The 7,681-nt window shown below is 40.9% G+C and overlaps 1 long non-coding RNA gene across 2 annotated transcripts in view; it reads left to right on the top strand.

Annotated features, from left to right (window-relative positions):
* LOC115941740 (uncharacterized) overlaps positions 1 to 3,076 on the top strand; it is an 85,387-nt gene extending 82,311 nt beyond the window's left edge. Inside the window, exons 5-6 of one of the 2 annotated variants that reach the window (XR_014143825.1) lie at positions 969 to 1,284; positions 2,507 to 3,076. This is a non-coding gene — a long non-coding RNA (uncharacterized LOC115941740). Of the gene's footprint in view, positions 1 to 968 lie in introns of both variants that reach the window. The other variant, XR_014143823.1, reaches the window with a different exon arrangement.
* The last annotated feature ends 4,605 nt before the right edge of the window (positions 3,077 to 7,681 follow it).

Below are 7,681 nucleotides of genomic sequence, written 5' to 3'. Positions count from 1 at the left end.
AAATATCTCTTTATTACAACAAATTTTCTATTTTTAAAATTCCAGCCTTTAAAAATTTTTCTGAACATGTTTTATATTTTTTATCATGATTTTAGCTTGTTTTCAACCTCAGTGATCTAAAGTATAAAATATAGTTTTATTAACAGTTTACAAAATTTGAACACATTTAAAAAATAAGTGAAAATAAATGCAAATCCTGAAAAATAAAATCTTTTTTATATTTTCAAAGACGACTTTTTTCTAAAATATTTAAAAAGATATATTGAAATTAAGAGATAAAATTCAAATTATAATTAATGAATATCATAAATTGCAATCAATTTTTTTTTAAGATTTTTGTTTTATTTATTTGACAGAGATAGACACAGTGAGAGAGGGAACACAAGCAGGGGGAGTGGGAGAGGGAGAAGCAGGCTTCCCGCCGAGCAAGGAGCCCGATGCGGGGCTCGATCCCAGGACCCTGCGATCATGACCTGAGCCGAAGGCAGACGCTTAACGACTGAGCCACCCAGGCGCCCAAATTGCAATCAATTTTTAAAATAGAGCTGGTATATTAATTCTCTGACTATAAATTAAATCATTTAAATTTATCTGTAAAAATAAAACTATTACTACTTCTAGTGTTCAATGTCCATCTAGTTGCCAATGTAAAGAAAATGTATTTTGCTTCATGCGTGTTATGTCTAGATCCTATGTATAGTTTAAGAGTATAAACTTATATATGTATAATTTAAGAGTAACACGAACTATTTAATATGGAAGAATGTTCCTCATTTTCCACATGCAACTGTTGTGCATGGGGTGCTAATTTGTGAGTGCCACCAGAACCTCAATTTGGAACATGAAGAGAAGGAAGACAATGGATGCTCAGTAGCAATGGGAAATGATATTCTTCATTATGCAAGAATGTATTATTTCATAATATCGGACAGGTTTATGACACATTATTTGATTTGTTTTTCCCTCAGTTAAATCCTATTGGCTGCTCGAATCCTCCCTGCACTCTGAAGCCTTGTCAGTCACTGAAATGGGCGGTGGCGTAGCCCCTAAACCTTCATGGCATTTGGATCCAGTTGTCATTTCTTCAAAGACAGGGCAAGAATGTGAAGAGTTTCCCTGGGGTTTGAATGGCATTGGTAATGAGGGCGAATATTTAAGATGACGGATTGTGTGAAATTCTGAGTCTTGGATCCCAAGAGACAGAGATACCCAAGTGTTCCTTAGTGAATTCCTTTTGCTTGGGTTTAAGGCCTTAGGTGCCATCAGGAGCCTGAGTTTCAAAGGGTGGGTATCAGTGTACTGCTTTGCATTGTACCCACCAGCACTTTTCCTTTGGACACTCAGGTCTTGTGCTACTTCTCACCCACCATACCAGATTCTCTCTCCGTTTACTGGGCTTTCCTCTGAGGCTCTTCCTCCCTGACATCTGGCTTTCTCTGGACTTTGCCAGCAGACATATTTTTAATGTACCTGAATATCATTGTCACCGTTCAGATCCATTCTTATGGAAATGTGACTAGAACCTTTTTGCTTGTCCCCAAACACCCTATGATGGTGAAAGACACTTTTTCTTAGGGTTTTGGAGAAGACCCAGAGTACTTCCAGGAGGGTTGCCTAAATCCACACACTGGTCCAGCACCATCCCTGTTCTAGCCTACAAAAAAGCATCCTGTCACATTTAAATTATCGTCTTTCTAAGTAGTGTCTTCTCAACACTGGTGATCTAAAAAATGACAACATATTCCAGATATTTAATGTGATTTGAAGATGAGCAGATATTGTTGTGAGAGTGTATTGGTCTACTACTTGGTTCTTCTACTGATCTTACTACTTCCACACAGGAAGTTTCATCACCCCCGTGTAAAAATAGAGACCATTTCTTCTTCTCGGGCAACAGCCCTGGTTTCTAGTCTTTGGCGTCTCTGAGAAGGTTTCTCTCCCCAGCTTGTCTGTAACCATGCAGAGCAGAGCCCACTCAGATAATTCATGATAAAAGTAGAGAATTTGGGGGCTCAGATGATTTCTGGCTGAGACCAAGCTTTTAATTTTCTGGGTATTGCTCATCTCTTCTGGATCTCTCATCTGTTCTAAACTCTGATCCTAGTTCTTCAGCTACCCTCTTGCCTCAGAATGAGAGATCAGCCACTTTGACACCAGGACCGTCTTTTCAGTTCCTCCCTGAAGGGTTAATTTCACACCTCCTGTGGCCCCTCCTCCCTTTCACTTACCCCACACTCCATACTGAAATATGCATAATGGTCAAGGGCAGACCTTGAATCCTAGCTCTACCGCTTGCTAAAATGTGACTTTGGAAAACTTACGCAACCTCTCTGAGTGTCAGTTTCCTCATCTATAAAATGGGGATTATAACGCCTACCTCATTAGGGTGGTGGGAAGAATTCGATGAGATAAGGCAGGTAAGGCTCTTGGCAGAGATCTGACATACGAAGGATAGTAAATGGTATCTACTGTCACTTACAAATCCCTCCCTTTTGTTTGTCTTCAGGTTGTTTCACAGCTTTACCTGAATATTGGCTCAATGGAAGGAAGAGAATTGAAAAGGAATTTCAAAACTAAACAACAGAACCAACAGTTTTGCAATAACCTGCAGGATATTACTTGAACACAGTAAAACAGGGTGCCTCCTCAGAGATACACTGCCTTAAGAGAGAAGGGGCTAATTTTTTTTTTATTAATTTTATTTTATTATGTTATGTCAGTCACCATACATTACATCGTTAGTTTTTTTTTTTATTTTATTTTATTATGTTATGTTAGTCACCATACATTACATCATTAGTTTTTGATATAGTGTTCCATGATTCATTGTTTGCGTCTAATACCCAGTGCTCCATGCAATACATGCCCTCCTTAATACCCATCACCGGGCTAACCCATCCCCCCACCACCCTCCCCTCTAAAACCCTCAGTTTGTTTCTCAGAGTCCATAGTCTCTCATGATTCGTCTCCCCCTCCGATTTCCCCCCCTTCATTTTTCCCTTACTACTATCTTAGAAGGGGCTATTTTTGTGGATGTTATCAAACCTTAGTGAAATAAATCTTGTCTTTCTCTCCAGGTGTGGGTTTTGGTGCTATTTCCATTTCCAATGGCGTTGAAGATATTAATAGAACATTATCCTTTATAAAATACTAACAAGCGATTCTCCACCAAATCCTGAAAACAGAACAATTCAAACCCAGTCCATCTGGCTCTCCTGCTCCCTTAGTGCTCCTCCCCCACCCTCAGCCCCTCCCACCCCCCCAACCCCCAGCTATTATTAGGCCGGGCAGTATGGGTGGGCAGGTGGTGTGAGGAACCCGGGCCGCTCACATGTGGTTTCCGCAGAAAAAGAGGTTGTACTTTGCTTATGAGGAAGCACTACTTCAGGTCCTGCAAGCCATTTACCACCCAAAACCAAACCAACCAATGAGCCAAAAACTCCCCCACCGCCCACCCCCCAGGACCAGGAATTTGTACATTAAAGGAAATAGAACTTGAGACAAATGAGAAGAAAATAAAACATCTATTCCAAAGCATTTGATGCCCTAATGGGCAGAAAAATGACCCCTTCCTAGAATTAAAATAATTGAAGCCTGTTTTTAGCACGTTAATTGGTTCTCTCCTCTTGCTTCCTCTAAGGTTTCCTGGGTTTGCCTGAAAAGTCTCAAGAGTGGTCCCTCCCTCCTGCTTTTAATCGTGCTCTTCCCAGGCCGCAGTCCCCTCTCTCTGTAGTTCGCCACGAATCTGCTGGCTCAAGGTCTTGCTGGACTTTCTGTCCCTCCTGAGACTTTCCTTTTTCCTATGGCCTTTTGGTTATCTTCTAAATTTTTTTCAGTTTAATTTTAAACTATGTAGGAGCAAGGACCATGTCTTGTATTTTTAAAATGCCACATCCCTTACAGTGCCTGGTTATAGTTCTGGGCACAGGGTAGGATATAAATTGGATACATTTTGTCTGATGCTTCTTTTTCACTTGACCAGAAAATAAGAAAATTTGTCAAGTCTTTTATCCCTTTCAAAATATGATTAATAAGGCTTCGAGAAAAGCCCTACTTCCTTTATGTTTTAAAACTTTCCTGCTCATATGATTCTGGGATTAAGGCAGGGCAGCCTCGGACAGTGAACATTCGCTGTCCTTTCAGGTCCGAGGGGAAGTGGGCAGGTGCAACCAAAATCCACTGGGAAGAGTGAGGATGGTAGAAACATCAAACTAGAAAAGAAATCCATAAACATTGTGGAGCCTTTGCTCTGACTCCCAAAGGTACCAGATAACAACGTCAAATTCCCATGACACTAAATAAGCAAAGCTTCTGGAAAATAATCGCTTTTGGCTTGCCTGTTTTTCTCGATTCCACAAAGAAAACAACACGTAAATGGACTGCAGTGTGCTGGCCAAAGGAAAAAGGAAAGCCCCAAACTCAGAAGGCCATGAGTGTGTGATGACCTTTAGTTACTGTCTCGTTTTTATCTGCTAATGTTTGTGATTCAGGAAAGACGGCTCTTCACGTTGTCTCTGTGAAACCTGCAGGAGCTTCTCTTTCCATTTTTAAAAGGCTCTCAGCAGATGCTATCTTCTGGAAAACAAAACAAAACAAAAAAGCGCAAAACCACAGATCACTCCCCCTCTCTGTACCAAACCAGCACACTCTGAAGTCAGAAAAGAGCAGTCCTTCTTTCTTTGTATTTCTCTGTTGTCCAGCGGTAGCTTTGGGTGTGTGCTTACGTCTCGGAGAGCTGTCTTATTTCAGGGTATTTATATGATGTTCTTCTTTGCACATTCACATTAGAGAATATAGATAGGGAAGGTTTTACTAATTACAGCATGAATCATTTCAGCAGCTACACAACAGAGGTTGTTGATAGATGGGTTATTGAAAAGGAAACACTCTATCATCATTTTCTATTCTCTTGGCAGAAATGCCTTTTGTATGAGGCAAGTAGGCCTGGTTAGTTCTGTTACTGATTTCATCCTTCCTACTTCTCCTTCCTTTTTGCCTTCTTTCTATTTTTTGCCCCTTCTTCTCAGCCTGCTATGCAGAGATTCTAAAGCATAATGACCTTGCAGTGTCCAGTATTTGCCCACTTAACAGAGGAAGCAGGACACGGGCATGGGTCTGCTGCTTTTGTTAATATCAACTTCCAGAGCTGTGCTTTAGCTTATGGACACATAACCAGATTTTTAAAAAAGTTTGGTTTCCATGTTTACACCATTCAAGGCTATTCTCTGTAGTGTCTGATTCATTTTGTCACATAGATTTTCCACACATTTTAACATGCTTTTTCCTCCAGTCCTTGTTGTATTAAATTTCATTGCTCCTTAGTTCTTGCTGATGATTCTTTTCAGGAATGGTGTGATATTAAATAACAAGAAATTCCTGGGACTTAATCTGACATTTATGAGACATGTTTTGATTTTGCAAGAGAATGAATGTGATTTTTTTCAGTGCCTGCCCAGCTATTTGAGAAAAATCAGAAAGTGGGAGCTAACTAGAGGCTAACACGTGTCCCAGTATGTAATGAGGAATATTAAATAATCACTTCTAAAGCCACTGGCCATTTGCCTACCATGATGCAGACGAGAATAATGTTATCTATAATATCGTACTAGTGATATTGTCAATAATACCAGCTGGAGTTGTGAACACCTTTGAGTTTGAAACCAGCTTTGAAACCCAAGTGTAATTAGAATAGAGCAACTAAGAGAGTGAAGGGCCCACAAAACACGTCTAACTGGGAGTGAGGAAAGGACCCATGACCGTTCAGCTTACAGAAGAAGAGATCAAAATGAGATGTGAAAAAGGGAGCAGACTGTCCATTGTCCCTCAAGGTCTTCTAGAAATAGTCTAGCAGAGGTTGGGTGACTAAGCTTCAGGAATGTTACAAACAGAATTCTCTCACTGGGTGACAGCATGAGGCAGATGGTATCTGTGGTCCATCCATTAGAAATGGAGAGAATTCTGGAGTGGAGGGGGGTGGATGGGATGGGGTGCCTGGGTGATGGACATTGGGGAGGGTATTTGTTGTGGTGAGAGCTGTGTATTGTGTAAGACTGATGAATCCACAGACCTATATCCCTGAAATTATATGCTAGTAAAAAAAAAAGAAAAGAAATTGTTTGAGATAAAAAAAGAAATGGAGAGAATTCAAACTGCTTAGTTGACAAAGGCACAGGATGTCATTGGGGCAGATGTTGGAAGTCTGGCGTTGAGCTTTTCTGGTGCCTTGGGGCTCTCACCCCATTTCATGTGGTGGTTCCCCTTGCTTCCTGTTTGCTGTGAGGCTGTGGTCCCCGGTCATTGTGCACCGGAAGAGTGGGCTGCTGGAGCCTGCCAGGAGCACCAGGCTGCTCCCGGCAAGTCGGGGTTGAATATTTTGTTTGGTCAACCGATGCGGGAATTTGTTTATTGTTATCAGGCCTATTTTATTCTTCCACTAGGATCACAACAGTTTTCCTCTTGCTAATTTTAGAGAAGTCAGGAGGGTAGAAGGTAGAAGTGTTTGTGGAGATTGTCAAGGAATGCTCTTATCAAAGATACAGACCCTCTCAGCGAGGCCCCGAAAACAGTGTGAGAGGAATACCAAACATCGGTTAAAATCTGTGTGTCATCCAGGGAGCCAGCTGTCATGGAGACTTTCACTGAATTGTCAAGAAGGCATCATAGAGACAGCCTGGTCCTGGAATGGCTTTGGTGTAGCAAGCTAAGAGGAAGAAAAGAAAAGGCAAGTGTGGGCTTTGGAGAGGGAGAGAAATGTATGAGAAATACATGGATGTATTGAGAGGAGGAGGAGAGAAATCATTGCAGGATGGGAATTTAAAACATGGAAATAGTTTGAAAGGAAAAGTAGATGTTCTTTGGATGCTAACAGATCAAAGAACTGGAAAATGGGATTGACTTATAGAAACAGAGATCCCTATTAACTAAGAGGAAAAGCAATGGAGATAATTCTGTCTCGTTTAAACTAGGAGTCAGCCTCTCTTCCTGTTGTGCCTCATCTTCCCTATGAAACAGGGCTCTCCTTTGGTAAAAGGTGTTATCTGACCAGCCCCCAAGCCAAGCTCTGGAAGTAGGCCCTTGTTCCAATGTAGGAACCAGACAGATCAATCACACTGATACATACTTGAAGTTGACTTGATTTTTTTGCCCCCAAATCAGTTAAAGGATAGCTTTGTACCCCAAATTTCATTTTAGTAGAAATCCAAAAGCTTAAGAGGTCCATGGAAAAAGACAGAAATTTTTTGTTTTCATTTCAACAAATTTTGATTTGAAACATAAGAACCTAGGGGTAGTTTTTAAAAACCAACAACAGTAAACAACAATAAAACCCCTGTGACTGATATATTCAGGCTAAGCCAGAGACCAGTCTACGTCCCAGTCTCCAGTGGAGGGGGAGAAGGATACTCACATTTGTGGAAGGGGAAAGAGAGGTCATGCTTGTCAAGTGAGGGCAACTGGCTTGGGCGCTGGACTGAACGCGTGGTATCTGCAATTTCATTTATTCACCATGACCTTGAAATTAGGTGTTGTTATTAGTGTTAGGCAAAAGAGGAAAACATGGTTTTATCACTTAGGAAAAAAGAATATGTATGTACAATAAGTTTTTGAACTCTAGCCTCCATTTGTTGGGTATTGGGACTTGGATTCAAACATAAGGTGTCTATTCTTGGCTGTCTTTTGAGAA

Source organism: Leptonychotes weddellii, chromosome 3, assembly GCF_054177405.1.
Source record: "Leptonychotes weddellii isolate Sample4059 chromosome 3, ASM5417740v2, whole genome shotgun sequence".
In the NCBI taxonomy this organism is placed as follows: Eukaryota; Metazoa; Chordata; class Mammalia; order Carnivora; family Phocidae; genus Leptonychotes; species Leptonychotes weddellii.
The sequence above is the reverse complement of the archived record's forward strand: the minus strand, read 5'-3'. Positions and strand labels throughout refer to the sequence as shown.